The 16,264-nt window shown below is 40.6% G+C and overlaps 1 protein-coding gene across 1 annotated transcript in view; it reads right to left on the reverse strand.

Annotated features, from left to right (window-relative positions):
* The window catches only part of LOC105456316 (3-phosphoinositide-dependent protein kinase 1), a 154,687-nt gene extending 140,628 nt beyond the window's left edge, over positions 1-14,059 (reverse strand). The window contains exons 1-2 of the mRNA XM_011700266.1: positions 13,707-14,059; positions 13,540-13,581 (exon numbers count right to left, since the gene is read on the reverse strand). The gene's annotated coding sequence lies outside the window, so the exon portion shown is untranslated. The remainder of the gene's footprint in view (positions 1-13,539; positions 13,582-13,706) is intronic.
* Positions 14,060-16,264: the final 2,205 nt, after the last annotated feature.

The following is a 16,264-nucleotide window of genomic DNA, read 5'->3' on the forward strand; positions in this document are numbered from 1 at the left end:
CTTATGCATATGCATGGCGCATATAACAGGCTTGTGTGCGCCTCCACGGTGAATTGACGCACGTATACGACGCGCGCTGTGAACGAGACGAAATGCGGCGCGCGACAATGGCCGGCTTTTACGGAAGAGAGGCCATGGAAAATTTCGAGCAAAACGTCGCGCAAAACAATCGGCGAGGAAGGGGTGGAGGGAGGGGGGAATAACCGCGCGAGGTATTGTCTCGCGCACGTGTGTGGAGCAGTAAAAATCGCCGAGTCAGCTTTGCTAAATTTAACGAAGGCTAATTGCGATTCTTGTGCCTTCCGCGATTTGCCGCGTGGGAAAGATCGAAGGTTGGACTCGACCGCCTGCACTTGGAAAAACAGCAACATTGTTAACAGCGACGTGTACGTTATTTATGAGCAAATCAATTTAATTTTAAAGCAAATTAAATTATCGGAAAACCGAGATGTATTCGATAAACTAAACTCAACAGAAAACTGATTGCGTAATCGTCAATAAGCTCCTTTGATCCTCAATTTTCAGATTTGTGCGATTGACGTGAATATTAATCCAATCAATCTCATTGTTCGGCATAAAAAAAAAAGAAATTACACATTAACTCTTAGAGACTTCTAAGTGAACATTATGATAATTAACGATCAGACCCTCCCTTCTCCATTCTCTCACAAAGTACCGAAACTTTTGTTAACAGCAAAGAAATAAGTACCGGTATTAAAACTTTTAGCGACTTCTGGCGAGGCTTCCTGAAATAACGTGAGAAATTTACAATCACGCTAAAAATAGTATTGTAAATATACGCTCTCTAAAAATAAATCAGGCTGCGCTTATCCTCGACTGCCATCGCGCAGCCGATCTTTTATTGCTTATTTGAACTGGGCGCTCGAGAATCGTGTTAAACCGGTCGTCGATGAGATCGTACAGTGGGCACGTTTAGCCTTATCACACGCTATGTTATATATTATAACGTTGTATACGCGACTTGGGAGAAGCTTTTAATTTCGAAGACAGGATCTCGATAATATATGTTTATTGATATTGTCGACTACTTTCCCAAATTGATTTAGTTTTCTTTCTCCCCTTTACACTAATTTTCCGTAAAATTGAATAAGTACGATTAGATAGTGTACTATCGCCGCGAGAGATTTGGCAATCGACACAATCGTCAACTTTAGCAAATTATTTCCAATCAAAGTTAGATAAGAAAAATAATATATAATTTAGATAAATAATGAGGCCATGTGGCTACTCGCGAATAAAATGATTTTTGCACCGTCGTTCTGTAAACATTGAGCAGGTTGCATCAGGATGATACGACGTGTGTGCACATGCAATAACGCGCCGTTATCAGGGGGACGTCCCACGCGTACGATCGCTTATCAGGATTATTGCGCGCCATCGCGCGGCTTGGTGGGTCTTCTATATGTCCACCGAAACGAACCGCGGCACATATTTTTCAACGATTCCGAACGTCCATCCTCGACGACAATGAACGACGATGCTTCGTCGTAAAACGACACCCATCGAGAAATTTCTAGTCGCGTCGCGGTGCAAAATCGCCTCGTAATATCACCACAAAGTCACCGCGAAAAGTTTCTCCAACGCTTTCGGATCGAGCTTGCGCGCGCGCAAGGGGGAGAGACGTGCCGCGCGCGGTGAAGTATCCTAAAAATCCAGGCGGCGGAAACTCGCCGTCTTACGGCCGACGTAAAACGCGAAACGGCGAGACTTTGTGAATCGCTCGTTTCGCCGCTGCATCCTTATGCCGTAAACGCGCGCGGGTCGGATGCGACTTTTTATTTCGCCGTGAAATTCAAGTGTTTCTACGCGCCCGAAAGAGGAATAATTCTTTATCGGACAATATAATTCTTTCAGCGATATAACTTTGCGACGGATCAGACACTTTTACGAGACGTTCAATACGTCTTTAAATACATCTGGAACAAGTCATTTCATATCACAAATTAAACCGCGAATATTCAAGTGCCAAAGAATAAGATAATAATATTGAATATAAGATAAAAGTAATACTAAATAAAATAATAATAATAATATTAAATAAGATAATAATATTAAATAGTTTGCATGTATCTTGAAGAAATTTTCGAAGAATATTTAAAAAAATTTTAAAAACGACATCTAAAATCTCATTTTCTTAAAAGAATTTTTAACTTTGCAAAGAGAGAACATTAGTCAATTAGTACATAAAAAAAGAAAAAAACATGACAGTTTGTGTATAGAACGTGTAGGCATGCGAGTGGCGTAATCGGACCCTTAAAAGGGTCGGAGTCTGTCAATATTGGAGCAACCTGGATTTTTCCAGATGCCTCGGAATGTCTCTCGTGCATCATCAACAGATCAGGCACGTGTAGATCGCATTCGTTTGCTAACCACATCCGTATATATACAACGTATATATAATTTTAAAAAATATATATAAATATCTATTTTTCAAAATTCCACAATTAAATTCTGACTGAAAAATTCCCCGTCAGCCGTTCACCGCGATTTAAAATGAACACGGAAAGGAATCGAAAATACAAAACTCGAGGTACACCTACGAATTTAGAAACTTGTCCTAAACGAGCCGCCGCGTAGCGCGTTCTCTTTCATTCGTTAATTCGGTCGTCTCACGGCGCAGTAATTCCTTCCACGACGTTACGACGCTCTTAAATTATAATGTCATACGTAGGTGGATTTGAAGTCGCCGTATATCGGCCGTGCGTGGACGAGTGTACCCCGCGACTTAGCAACGGGCCTCCCCTGGCTATATGTTCGGTGTAATCTCGAAATCTAGATGTTTGCGGGCGCACGCGGGCCGCCTCTCGTGATCTGAAATTTAAATGTCGCCAGGAACGCAAGCGGGGCGCGCGCTGATTCATAGAGCTCTCGGGGAGCGCACGAAACGCTGCACGCCAGAGAGCACGCTCCGGGTGAACGCCGGAAATCTGGTTTTCGAAAGCGGCCGTTCACTTTCGGAAGGTGGACAAAGCGGATGACACAGGTAGAGATAGATGGATGGGCGGGCTCTGTAGTATTTACCGGAATGTGGGCGAGCCTCCTAGCTCGTATTCACTTTAATGATCACGTTTCGTAATCGTGATGATGATAATAGTAACAATAACAACATACACGATAGCATGAATTAAACGGCAATGATAAGATTAGGCCTAGAAAGAATGATTTGGCTGTTAATACGTGATAAGCTGGTGATATTACTAAGTAATATGACCGTTGAATAAGATAAACTTGCGTTATCTTAACGGTAATTAAATTACGGTGGCAATGAAAAAAAAAAATAATAATCGGGATTGGCCAAGAGGAGGAAGTCTTCGAGTGTGTGTTCGACAATATATAGAATAAAAATACTCGAAACCAAACTTGGCGACTTTTTTTTAGCGAAACGACAAACAATCGAGTGTTTACAAGAGAGATTGTCATCTCACGTCGCTATTACATTCCTACGTGCTGCGTAAGCGAGAGCGTGTAAAACAACGCTCGCGCTCTTATCTGTTTACGTTAGATTGCGCGAGATTAAGCAATCTAGATCAGTGGCGTCGGCTTCTGAGAAACCGCGGGAAGAACATCCTAAAAGCGTCGAGGTTGGAGAAACAGTCAAGGGTACGACGCACTAACTTCGGCCGCGCCAGGCATCGCGGAGAGGATCGACGTTTCTCTCGAGATATTCTATCTTCAGTTTATTTATCTATTTTTTTAACTCTGATCGCGGCGAAGAGCAGCGTGCGGAATCTAAGATAGTTAAGTGGGAAATAATTGTCTATATATCGCAATAAGGTAGAAATCAAGCTATAGAGAATATCTCGCAATCGGGAACGTGACATTTACGAGGACGGTGCGCGCGTTAATGTAAGATCGATTATTTGATTTTGATTGGTCGGACACGGCGTAACGGCGATGCGAACCGAAAGCGGAAGTAGCGGTTTCGACATGATCGCCGAGATTTATATGAAGTAGCCCCCGGCTCCGCTACATGCTTCTTGCTCGGCTAACCTATTCAAAGTTTCATTTTTTAAGTGACCGCAAAGACACGGCTTGCGTAGTTCCTCATTTTCGGGTATCGCGCACTAATGACACGCTAATGGCGCTCTAATGACACGCTAATGGTGGCGTCTAACATGGCTCCTATTATTACGCGACACCCTTCCTACACGCGTGTGTGTACACGGAAAGAACAATTTTGCTGAATCCAGATCTGAAAATAATTTTTGTTCACTAATCAAAATAATTTTGTGCGAAAGTCAAAGTGATTGCTAGAATATAAAAACGTTTTTATAGCAATGCTTATCAGCTTTGACATTCCAACAAATTATTTTGATGATTCAACAAAAAATTATTTTCAGATCTGTTTTTAGCAAAATTTTTAGACCTTTCAACAAAATCGTTCTTTCCGTGTATGTATACCTTATGTGTGCGTTCCTCTTCCGAATGTTCTCGCTCCTGACGCCGTCTTTTCTGCCTTCAACGTGTCCGCAGGGCATATTCTTTGAAAAGAACGACGATGAAGCGACTACTTTGTAGTAAGTCGCCGAAAATGGAATGCTGAACAGCGCAATTATAGTCGCGGCGAAAATGTTTGTCTTCAGCGAATATTTCAACGCATTCTTTGCTCGCAAAACTCCAATTTACTTCACGCGAAATAAATTTATAAGCATTAATAATAATATAATAAGTGCATATAATACCAAAACTATAATATAATAAATTAATAAAAAATATAGGTATTAAAAATAAATGTATATAAGATATTAATGTCATTCCTGTTATATTCATGAACGCAAAAAATTATTCTCTGAAGGAATATGATTTGACTTTTTGAATTTATAATCCAGCATTATGCGAAATATAAATATACTGCAATTAAATAATTTTCTTATTTGTGTATCAAGTATTATTATTGATTTTCATTATTGTAAAAATTATTATAAAGGTAATTAAGAAAAAGATAGAGCGGGAGAAAAGAGAGAAATATCTCTCATTTAATGATAAGAATCATAAAAGTATTAAAGCAAAAGAAATGACGAACGCATCCAAATCAGAATCCCGCATAAAAGCGAATTTTATCAAAAAATTAAAAAGAGTAAATCGTATTAAAAAAAATTAAGTTTAATCCTCTTTTCCTACTCAACTTACGCGATAATTGGATATCTAAACGCGTTGTTTTTCTTCTCTTATCGATTGAACGACTAACATATATGTGCGTGCGCACGCGTTCTGGCCGGGAATCTGAAGATCCGGAAAAATCTGTCTCTAGAAATTCCAGCGGGACCCGAAATCCGGCCAATACGTTCTTCTACTATCAGGCGCGCTTATCGCGAGACCACATACAGGGCGTGCGCTCGAGTGCGAGCTTTACGCCGGACGGAGAGAAGAACGAAAAACGAGAGGCTTATCGTGCCGAGAGGAACCGCAGATTCATTCAAAATTCCCCGATGACCGTGTCGAGCGTTTTACAAGGCCACATCCTGTGGTCAGAAATGTACGTATGGTCCAGATAAACTTTCGGTTTTAGCGGCTCGAAAAGCCTGCACTTTTAGAATGGGCATTCCCGGGCCGGAAATGAGTCAAAATTACGATAATTGAAACTCGTCACGTGCATGTAGAAAAATGACTAAAATCTGTCGTTCTCCAGACATGTAAATTCTAGATATACATATCTACAGCAAATTCATAAAACTGACATCAAGTGTTTCCTAAACTTTTTAAAATTTAGGAACATAAAAAATGAACTTGAAAAAATATATTATCGCTGAATTCATTTCTTCTCTATTTTTGTATCATTAAAAAGTATTAAAAAGTCAGCCAATGAAATTTAAAACGTTTAATCATGCGCGTGATTTAAGATGAACTGTCGACAATATAAAAATATCATAACATTACAATTTACAATGCGGTAAGTGAGAATGATAAATGTATAAATAATGACGTTAACATGTATCGAATACCAACATATTTAGATTTCTGCTCGGATCCCAGCAATTATTAAACAAGTATGTAATGCCGATGGCAGATTAAAACATGCGCTAGTTTATACAACGTATACAGTCGCTATCTAAAACCCTAACCGGCATCGGTGGTTTTCTCCGTTAAAAAAATGCGCCCGTTCCTGTATCTTAACGCACCGATGACTCTTGATTTCCTCGTTTTCTTTCGTGCGGACCGCGAGCCGCACCGGGTTGCGTAAGCGTGCGCGCGAGTGCCGTGCGCGAGCGTGAAGGAATCCGCGAGCTATTTCGAGCGCGACTCTCGCGCGAGAGCGCGCGCACGAGACATTAACGAGCGGCCGCGGCGCGCTCGGCATGGTCGTTATAGTTAATTCGAAATACCGGCTAATCGCACGTACCCAGCGCGGCGCGCGGCCGCAAACACACGATTTTATATCGCCGCTCTGTTTCACTGAGAGTAGGAAACCCGCGCGCTGCCGCGCGCTCGTTCGCATTACCGCCGAGAACGTACGTACACGCGCGGCGAGCCGGATTCCTCGCGTGCCTTTCAAGGTCTCTCCCGCGATCGGAGTCCTCGAACGGAGCGAACGCCGGCGCGGCGCGTCGCGCGTTACGTCGTCGCGGGGATCTCGCGGGATCGCGTTTATCGCATGTATATTGGCCGCAAAACGGCCACGAGAATGGCTCTCGCAGAGCGCTAAACGCCCCGACGCGGGTCCCCCGGTATTCGAAATCCGTGTTCCGCCTCCCCATTAATATATATATTCGAAATCGGAGATTCAGAACGATTTTATCTCGACCGACGATCTCTGTATTTTTGTTTTGCGCCGAGGCGCGCCTACACGCGACCGGCGCTCACGGTGTACATTTTACACCGACGCGGGCGAAACTTTTAAATAGGATGGATGGACCCGGCATTGTGCTCCGATAGACAGGATATCCTATATCTCGCGCTCCTAATCTCCGCCGGCTCCTCCGGGCATGCTAATGCAGCACACACATATGCAGAAGTATTCCGTTATTAAACTCGTAAACAAACGCTATATGAGGAACGCGGCTTTTAGCGTTATCTACGGGTCTCGCTTAAGTAGTCTGACGTACGGTAAGTGCCCGTTCCTTACGTAACGGTGCGCGCCGCCGTGCGCCGACACACAAATGCCAAAGCGTTTAAAATATTAAATGATAAAGGTCGATAGTTATTTCGCGTGCTCCCCTCTCTCCCCCGGTAACGACCAAGTTGCGTGCGCGAGGAGCCGAAAATTTAGAATCACGAACCAGCAAACTGTGAACGCGTTCTGAAAAGCGACGGGCGGAGAGAAAGCCGCCGGTTATTTTATTTAACATATATAATTAATTACATCGAATATTTATAGAAAACCTTTCCCTTCTTTCTTCCTTTTCAAAGCGTTGTATCACGAATAAAACATATGCGGGGAGAAGAGGAAATAAGTAAAAGAAAAAAAATGGTGCCGACGCAATCATTTCTTGAATGTAGCGCCCTACGACGTTTCCGCTTTTATTACAAAATCACTTAATTTAAGTTATTTTCCATATTTATAATTGTATGTAGGATAACCGAATAAGATAACCGAAATCATTAATTAAGTTTCTAATTTAGTGGGTTTCGTGGAACCAATTATACATTCTTCCCGGGTTTGGCGAAAATTTCCGGCGCCGCCGGCGGAACGTAACACGCTTTATCCTGTGAATTAACATTTTACATCTACTGTTCCTCAATTTAAAGATAAATTCTGTATGAAAATAAAGGGATCTAAGGAGCGCGCTAATTAAGTAGCTTCAATTTAGTAGTGAGATCCATTTACATTTTTCAGAATCGAGTTAACGAAAATTTCCGGTCAGATAAATTTCCGCCGGCGCGGAACAAAACATATTTTTTCTTTATCTCGTGAATTAACGCGTGAATTAACAAGTACCAGACCGAGGAGGCACGGACAAGAAGTGAAATACTTATATCGGTGAACGGATGCGAACGGAACGCGCGCGAACGAGATCAAGTCGCTTGATAAATCTTGAGAAAGAGAGAGAGAAAGAGAAAGACAGAGAAAGAGAAATAGAGAGATAGACGCGCATCGGCGGAACGAAATTGAATTGTCCGAACGGCATCGAGTTTCCGTCGGGAATATTTATCGCGAACGCATTACGTGTCCGGCGACATTTTTACGAGACGCGCGCGCGCGCACACGGGCGTCCTCGTAATCGCGTCGCGCATAATAGAGCCCCGAGAGGAAGATTTTTCCCCGAAGGCGCCGCCAAGGGCGAATGAAACGTGGCGCATCGAAATTAGGGGAGAGGAGAGCATCCCTCCCACGGCGCGACGGAGGAGTTCGACGGAAGCCCGCTTTCCTTCTCTCTCGCGCGGGGGATATCTTATCTGGGGAATATTTATTAGTTCCAAAAAGTACGAGAGTGCGCTTTCCCGCTTCGCATTCTCGAAAGCACTCGGCGCAGTGAGAAAAGTAGGAGCGACGGAGAAGGAAGACGGTCACTATCTCGCTCTTTCTTTCTCCTTCTCTCTCACACATTTAAACGCGACGACCATCACGCGCTACGCGCCGGACACGTAAAACGCTCTGCGTTCGTCGCAAGAAAAAGCGCGTGCGCGGATTTGCATGGAATAGATATCGGCGCGTCGCGCGGAACGGAAAGTAGGAGGCGACTGGTAAATATTCCTGTACTTCCCGGAATTACGTTATCCGCGACGTTAACTAATATTGAAATTGCAGAGCGGTTCCTCCTCCCCCCCCCCCCCCACCCCGCCCCCTCTGCACAAACGCGCTCGCGTTGGTTTCGTATTACGCAAAAAGCTTAACCAAATCTTCAAATAGATGCGCCTCGCCGTCGTGTTTAGCGGCGGAGGGAGGGGGAGAAAAAAAAGGAGCAACCGTGAAAGGAGTATGTAGCCTTATTATCATGAATTAACATATTATACGACGAGTTTCTTTGCTTTGAGGATAGATGCCAAATTTATTCGCATGCGCGCGTGCTGTATACGCTGGTTAAACACACATCGCGATCGATTGCCTAATCTCTCCCCCCCCCCTCCCCCCGCCCCGGCCGCGTCGTGGCATTTTAATCGTCTCTGAGCGTTAGTCACGAGAGATCACGCGAGAGCGAGAACGGCGGCGTACCGATGTACGTTTCTTTAATTCCTTCCTCTCCCTGGCTTCTCTCTCCCGTACACCGTGTACGATCTTCGCGGCGTGACAGCCAATATCTAAAAGTCGAGCGTCACGGCAATTAACGGTATCGGGCTAATTATGCGAGACGATACTTTGCATGGCAAACTTAAGCGGCACGTGGTTGTACGAAGTTACGGCGCGACGTATCGATTCAAGTTTACGATACGTCGAATGCATTTGCAAGGAGTATAACGCACAATTATTTTCGAGTACCGCCGACGGCGATCGCCCGTGCGGCGAAAGACAAAGGCCGAATTAAAAAATAAAAAGAATCATAAAGACTCGCGGTGATCGACGGTATAAACAAGAAAGAAGAAAACACTGGCGCGTGAGTCAACTGCGAAGGTTTGACGAAGTAATTGTATTCGTGCTTTCCACGAATGGATTGTACAATAAACATACGTGTGATGCGTAAGACTTAAAATAAAGAGCTGAAAAAATCGTATTTTTTTTTACTTATTTAAACAATTTATATTTAAACAAATATTTAAGCAAATAATTAAACAAAAATCTGGATTTCATAATAGGAATTGAAAATAAATTTGATAATTAGATCACTTTAGACTGTTTTGTCAAATTTGCTAAATTAATAACAAACAAAATTTATTATAATAAATCTATATATATATATATATAAAATATATATATATATATATGTAGCAAAGTGCACAATTTCGTTTGACGTAGACGGCAATCCTAATTTCCGGTGTCTCCGCATTGACGTAACACGCAACATGCGGACGTGCACCAGGAATTAAGCGAACAATATCTGTTGCGGCTACGCGACGCGATAACAACCTCTTGCGACAACTGTCACGTCGGAGTCGCGACGATTTGTCGTCTTGAACGTCGTTTTTTTTTCTCCCTTCCACGTCCACTTATTGCCAGCGACAGCCGATACCTTGGGACGAGCTCGCCGACAATTAACGTCGGCAGAGGAAGTTTCGGGACGGGTGACACTGCGAAAAACGAAGTCGCCCGGAGACGATCATAGAATTTCGACAAAATACGAGCTTTTCGACCATACAACTTCCACGGTTAATCAAAATTTCATTTATTTCCCGAAAACCGTTAAACATATCATTTTTAGCTCGGGAATTTACAACGACAACAGTGTAGGTATAACGATTCAAAGCATAAAAGCATAAATAAATTGGCCTACGTTACAGGCTTCTCGCCCGCCGAGAAATTCTTAAGGGTTTTAGACCTTTCCGGTCGTCAATTCATAGAGAAGATTTCATTCTGCATTCATTGGCGCCTCTTTTACGAGAGCGCTTCGAACGTAGAATAACAACGAGAATTTGTAAAAATAATAACAAAGGAGTACTACTCGAAGGATAAACCTAAGAATGAGTCCGAAAAAAAAGTGAGTAGGTCGTCGATGGTGCCGAACCTAGAGAGACAGGGACGGTGGTTTTTTCCATCTATTGGCACAAAGGATCGTCTGGCAGTAGTGTCCGGCGATCTTCTGAGAAACCGGATCATTTCGAAAATTCAGAACGAGAACCTCCGCAGCGTGCAGTAAATTATCGGCCGAAAATGAGTTGTTGTTTTAGGTGCGGTCGGCCGGTCGGTCTCTATTTTTTTTCTCCAGCGAGATATCATTAGATAACACTAGTTTGAGATTGACATTGGAATGGAAAAAAAACAATAAGAAAGAAAACTCCGCATTTCTAAATTCTTTTTTTTTTCGATAGAATTGTGACTTAAAAACTTATTGTTAGACCCACTTAAACCTATACTTTTTAAAATTTCACAGTTCTCACATGATTTGAGAAGGAAATATTGAACAACATTGATAACATTCCAAATTCGATAATAAAAGAAAACTCCGAATTTCTAAATTCTTTCTTTTCTCCAGAGAAGATTACAGTTTAAAATATAGAAAAAAAAACTCATAAATTATGTCCTTTGAAGTCTCGTAAGTTCTCATAACAGAATAAATATTGAACGATGATAACATTCCAAATTCGATAAAGAAAGAATTATTCGAATTATATACTGATTTTGTGGAACAACTGATAACTAACAATGAACAAAGAATAGAGAATGGTAATAATTACGTAGTAAAACCACGAAATATGTCCCAAGGGAACAGGTAGTTCAAGTCATCGAGCGAGACGTGTCCATTTCGTATAAGAGAAAATAATATCGCAATACTCAAGTCTGCCATAGACCGATATGTCAGACGTAAGAGTTAAGACCAGCGCGCCAGCTCGTGCACTAGAATAAACAGCTCTTCGTGCTGGAGCGGGGTCGATAGAGGAAACGGGCTTCTGAGCGGCATAGGTACACACGTTTCAGCATTTAATTATCGTTCATCGCTTAATTATTTTCCTCTTATTGTCAGCCGCGCGCGCACGCGCGTGCGCCGCAGCGGGAATGCTAATCACTCGCGATTCTTATACGCGGAAATTGCGAAAAGGGGCAAGCAGGAAGCGAGCGAGTGTCTTTCTTTCTTTCTTCCTTCCTTTCTCTCTTTTACGGTGGCATGCGTCGTCGGTATACCGTTAGCCGTTGACAAGCCGATGCATCCTGTCGTGAATCACCCGAAGGAAAGAGAAAAAGAAGCAGGAAAAAAAAGAAACACGAAGGTAACCACACGAAGGTAATACCGGAAATAATGGTACAATCATTACGTCACGTCCTGTAAACAGCGCTTACGATTTGACGATTCCGTCGATGGATTGTAACCGGAATAATCGTGATTCTCAGTTACGCACGAGCGATGTAAGGTTACGTTGTCGAACGAAACAGTCGAGAAGAAAACTTCAACTGCAAGAGAGTTTGCGTTACGTTACAATAAAAAAAAAGGCATTTCCCATTAACAAATAGTATTACTTGCCCAATGCTAAAATATATGTAATATTTTTCTGTAAGACATTCTTTAAGAGACATAATTCATTATTTTTTTATAAGATAATTTAAATTCGCGCGAAATTGATAATAAGAATTATAAATCGCTGTTTCTGCCTAAATTGGAACATTTAATCTCTAACCGTCATTTATTTCAGAAATTTAATATTTGCTTCTCTTTCTTTTTTCTCTTCATCACTATACAATATGACTATGCAGCAAAATTTTAATATTTGGATCAATGTTATTTATTTAAACTGACGATAAAGAACGTATGTTTTTGACATAAAACTGATCGACGTTGGCACAATCATTTTTTAATTTGCTTTTTCGCTCGTAATTTGCAACGCGTTCTTCGAAAGGTATGCTTGGAGTCGCTTGAAAGGCACTTGTAGTTTGTGATCGGTAGTAAACAGGAAAGCATTATGAACTCGATCGACCGTAAGAGAGAAAGACCGGACGACATGGTACAGAGAGGGAAAGCGAGTCTTAAAGAAAAGATTGTTACGTTGTCAGGACGTTGTCGAACTGATAATTATATTGAGCCGACCAGCGCATGTACACACACCAGTTGATCGCCCAGTGAAACGTGATTCCTTGCATTTTAATGAGCCTTCAACTACATTGAAAATCCGCGATCGTAAGAATACGCATAACTACCAGTATCATTCATTTATTTAAGTATAGCGGAATATATTCATCGATCACGAGGGACTTCGTGAGACATATTGTATTAAAATTCTTCAAATTGTGTATGTATATGTACACGCACAAGATATTTATAATTATAATTTAATATTTTAACATATTATTAAAATTAATTCAAGTTAAAAGCCTTAATAAAAAATATAATTCATTATCGATCGAATTTTATGCAATCGAAGTACGTCAATAATATGAAAAAATTCCCACTTTTTATAATAATTTTTATTTTATAATATAAAATAACTTTTCCTATTGTGCTTAGAAATATCTACGTGTGAAATAAATATTTATATTTATTTCACATAAATATATGTATGATACATAAACAGCTTGCTTCAAACTTAATCCATTTTTATTGTAATTTGAATATATTATCTCTTCTAAAAACCACTGTTATTCTTTATTACTTTATATCGAGCTTATCTGAAATATTTCCCATTACTTTTATTATTTACGCTTGCAGATTGCCCTATAAATTTCAGGCTAGAATATTTTGCAATTAATACTTTGTCATACAACAACAAAACGCGCTAACAATTGACGTGTCCAAACAGCAAGTTCTATTTTATGAGTTTCGCATATTTTTATATGCACAATAGATCAACAGATAATTGCATGTATCAGGATTAAATATCATCATTAATTTCCTTAACCCATCTATTTTAACCCTCTATAATAGTCTTAGTTTCATTATAAGTATAAATATACATTCTTAATTTCATATATAAACACATATACGTTTGTGTTTACATCTTCTACAGCTTTTACAGAGGCCTATCACTTCAAATCAAAATAAAGTCTAATCCGTCACTCACCGACACAGTGCGCAGCAGCGGAGTTGTTGACACTGCGTTGATCTACAAAATACAAATATTTACGATTACAGCAGCACATTCAAAACAATCAACAATCGATAAAGAAATAATTGTAGCATATAACTCTAAATTTCGCCAGTAGGAGATAACAAATGGTACTTAGGTACCTCATGATTGCTCCGCCGTTGCCCGACGTCACCCCGCACGCACCTCCTCCACGCAGGTTGCTTCGTCGCGCCACGCACACCGCACACGCACACACACACGGACACACACACGGACACACACACACACACGCAATACACGCATGCACCACTCGCGAAAATACAGTTAATTACGTGCGTGCACTAATGACCGGACGGTGTAACGATCGCGCGACAGTTTGCACGGCACTCCCGATGCTATAATCGCGCGCGACGAGAATGTAACGCGAGAGGAAAACTGCGATCCTTCCTTTCCGCATATTAAAACTTAAGATAACCTCCTATCGGGCGACTCGCGATCAGGATTGCCAATCGCGCGCTTGACAGATGCGACATTGCGACCAAGTTTCCGATACCGCACACGACGCGATGCCACTTAGGTTAATGGCTGACTCAAAATACTCAAATACGACGTAATCATCCGAAAATTTGTGTACAACTGAAATTCTCGTACGCGCAATCGTCCCTTAAATGCGAATATCATGAGGTACACAACGAGGATTGATGCGTCGTAGCCTTTGTGCTGCCGAACTCGCAGGATCCGACAATTCACGCATTACTATCGTTACCCTCAATCCGGAACTGACGCTCGGTTCGATGAGAACGTCAAAGCGCAACGCCAACGCCGGGCAATTCGAATTCGGACATTATGTATATTAAATCGCCACATTCGTTGGCGTGTGTAATGTCTGTGTATACGAAGAGAATTTTATTTTAAAATTTACCTTGAAAATCATATTAATCGTAGAACAACAGTAGTATGTCAACGAATTTTATGTGATTTTCACTATTTTTTTAAATATATACTACAACAAATTTATTGTAGTGCACAGTAAAAAAAAAATCATATAAAATTTATCGAAATTCTATATCGTCCCACAATTAACATGGATTTTCAAGGTAAATTTTAAAAGGAAATTCTCTTTGTGTAGTTAAGGATTAATTATATAATTTTATATTGTATTAGTAGGTGTATGCAAAAGTTTTAGTCTTTTTTTCACACGTTTTCGCTTCCATAATATATTTAATAATATTTAATCATAAAAATATCTATCCTTGTTTTCTGTAATTTTCTGCCATTACTCAAGTAAATTTCGGATTCCTTTACGAAAAAATTATTTTTGTATCTTACAAGTTACAGCGCGAAAGTGCTTCTCAATCGATCGGAATAAGTGATAATTCGCCAAGTCTGGTGAATACGCTGCGTGCAGGAAAATTCTCCGGCCCAAATTAAAAACTGGTTTGCTGAATATGAAAAACAACTTGCAGTCTAGTGCTACATTTTGTCATGTAGCAAAATGACCTTCCGGTTTACTTGTCCAGTAAATGGTCTTTTCTGTTTTTTTTAATTCTTTAAAAACGCAAAAAAACGGGACTTTATTTATTTATATACCACAATATCATTTAAATAATTTATATCAGAGCATTAAAAAAAAATACTAAAACTTTTGCATACATCTAATAACTTTAAAAATCTAAATTTGAATAAAGATCATTTTCGTTTAATTGAAAAGTAATTATTAATATATCATTTTCCGATCAATTTAATTCATTGCGTAAGATATCGTCATCTCCATCCCCCGTCGTCTCGATTCCTACTTGAAACAAGTATATATTGCCTCGAGGCGGGCATCTTCCGGTCCGATAAGCTAAAAGAATATCGTCTAGTAGGTGGAAATGAGCCGATCGCGCGTGGTCTAATGACGTCTAATTGTTCGTAGAGAACGATCGCGCGCGCGCGCGCCGCTATCCGCCGTGACCGCGAAGAATAATGTGACGACACGGGGCAGCGCGGCACGTGCCACGAGTCTCGCTGGGCAAATGATAACAACAAAGTGGCCTTGGTAAACGCCGCGCGCTACAATAACAAACGCCGCGCGCCGGCCGTTACGAAATATTTTATGTGTTATTGACGCAGATAACATGTCGGATGTACATGTACGACATGTACTTTGTATTTCGAATCAACTTCGATGAAAGGACTGTTATCGTTATTTTGCGCTTCCACTCCGCGGACCCAGAATCGAATGGAATAATCTAATTCTGCTCAATTAATAAATGCTCAATTAACGGATATTAGTAATACATTATCTTATAATGGATATGTATTGCTATATTACAGGAAAAATTAGCTGTCAGATATGCGTGAATTATTTAAGCTTTTTTAAAAAAAAGAATTAGACAATTACGAAAATTTAAATGATAAATTGCTTTACTTATTGTTAGAATAATAACGAACTCAATTGCGAATGTGGATTTTCTCAACTTGAAATTTGTCACTTATTTTTAGAGATGCGCACGAGACGAGACAAGACGAGATTTCTGCGATCTCGATCTCAATCTCGAAAAATCTTGAAATATTTATATTGATCTCGGATTTTCAAGAATCTCGAATATATGATCTTGATCTTGATCTCGAATCTCGACGAGATCTTGACGAGATTGACGAATACGAAAAATAGTTCAAAAAATACAAAAATAGTTTTATTTATAAGTATAAATAAACGTATATGTTAAAATTT

Source organism: Wasmannia auropunctata, unplaced genomic scaffold (assembly GCF_000956235.1).
Source record: "Wasmannia auropunctata unplaced genomic scaffold, wasmannia.A_1.0 LD335713.1, whole genome shotgun sequence".
NCBI classification, from domain to species: Eukaryota; Metazoa; Arthropoda; class Insecta; order Hymenoptera; family Formicidae; genus Wasmannia; species Wasmannia auropunctata.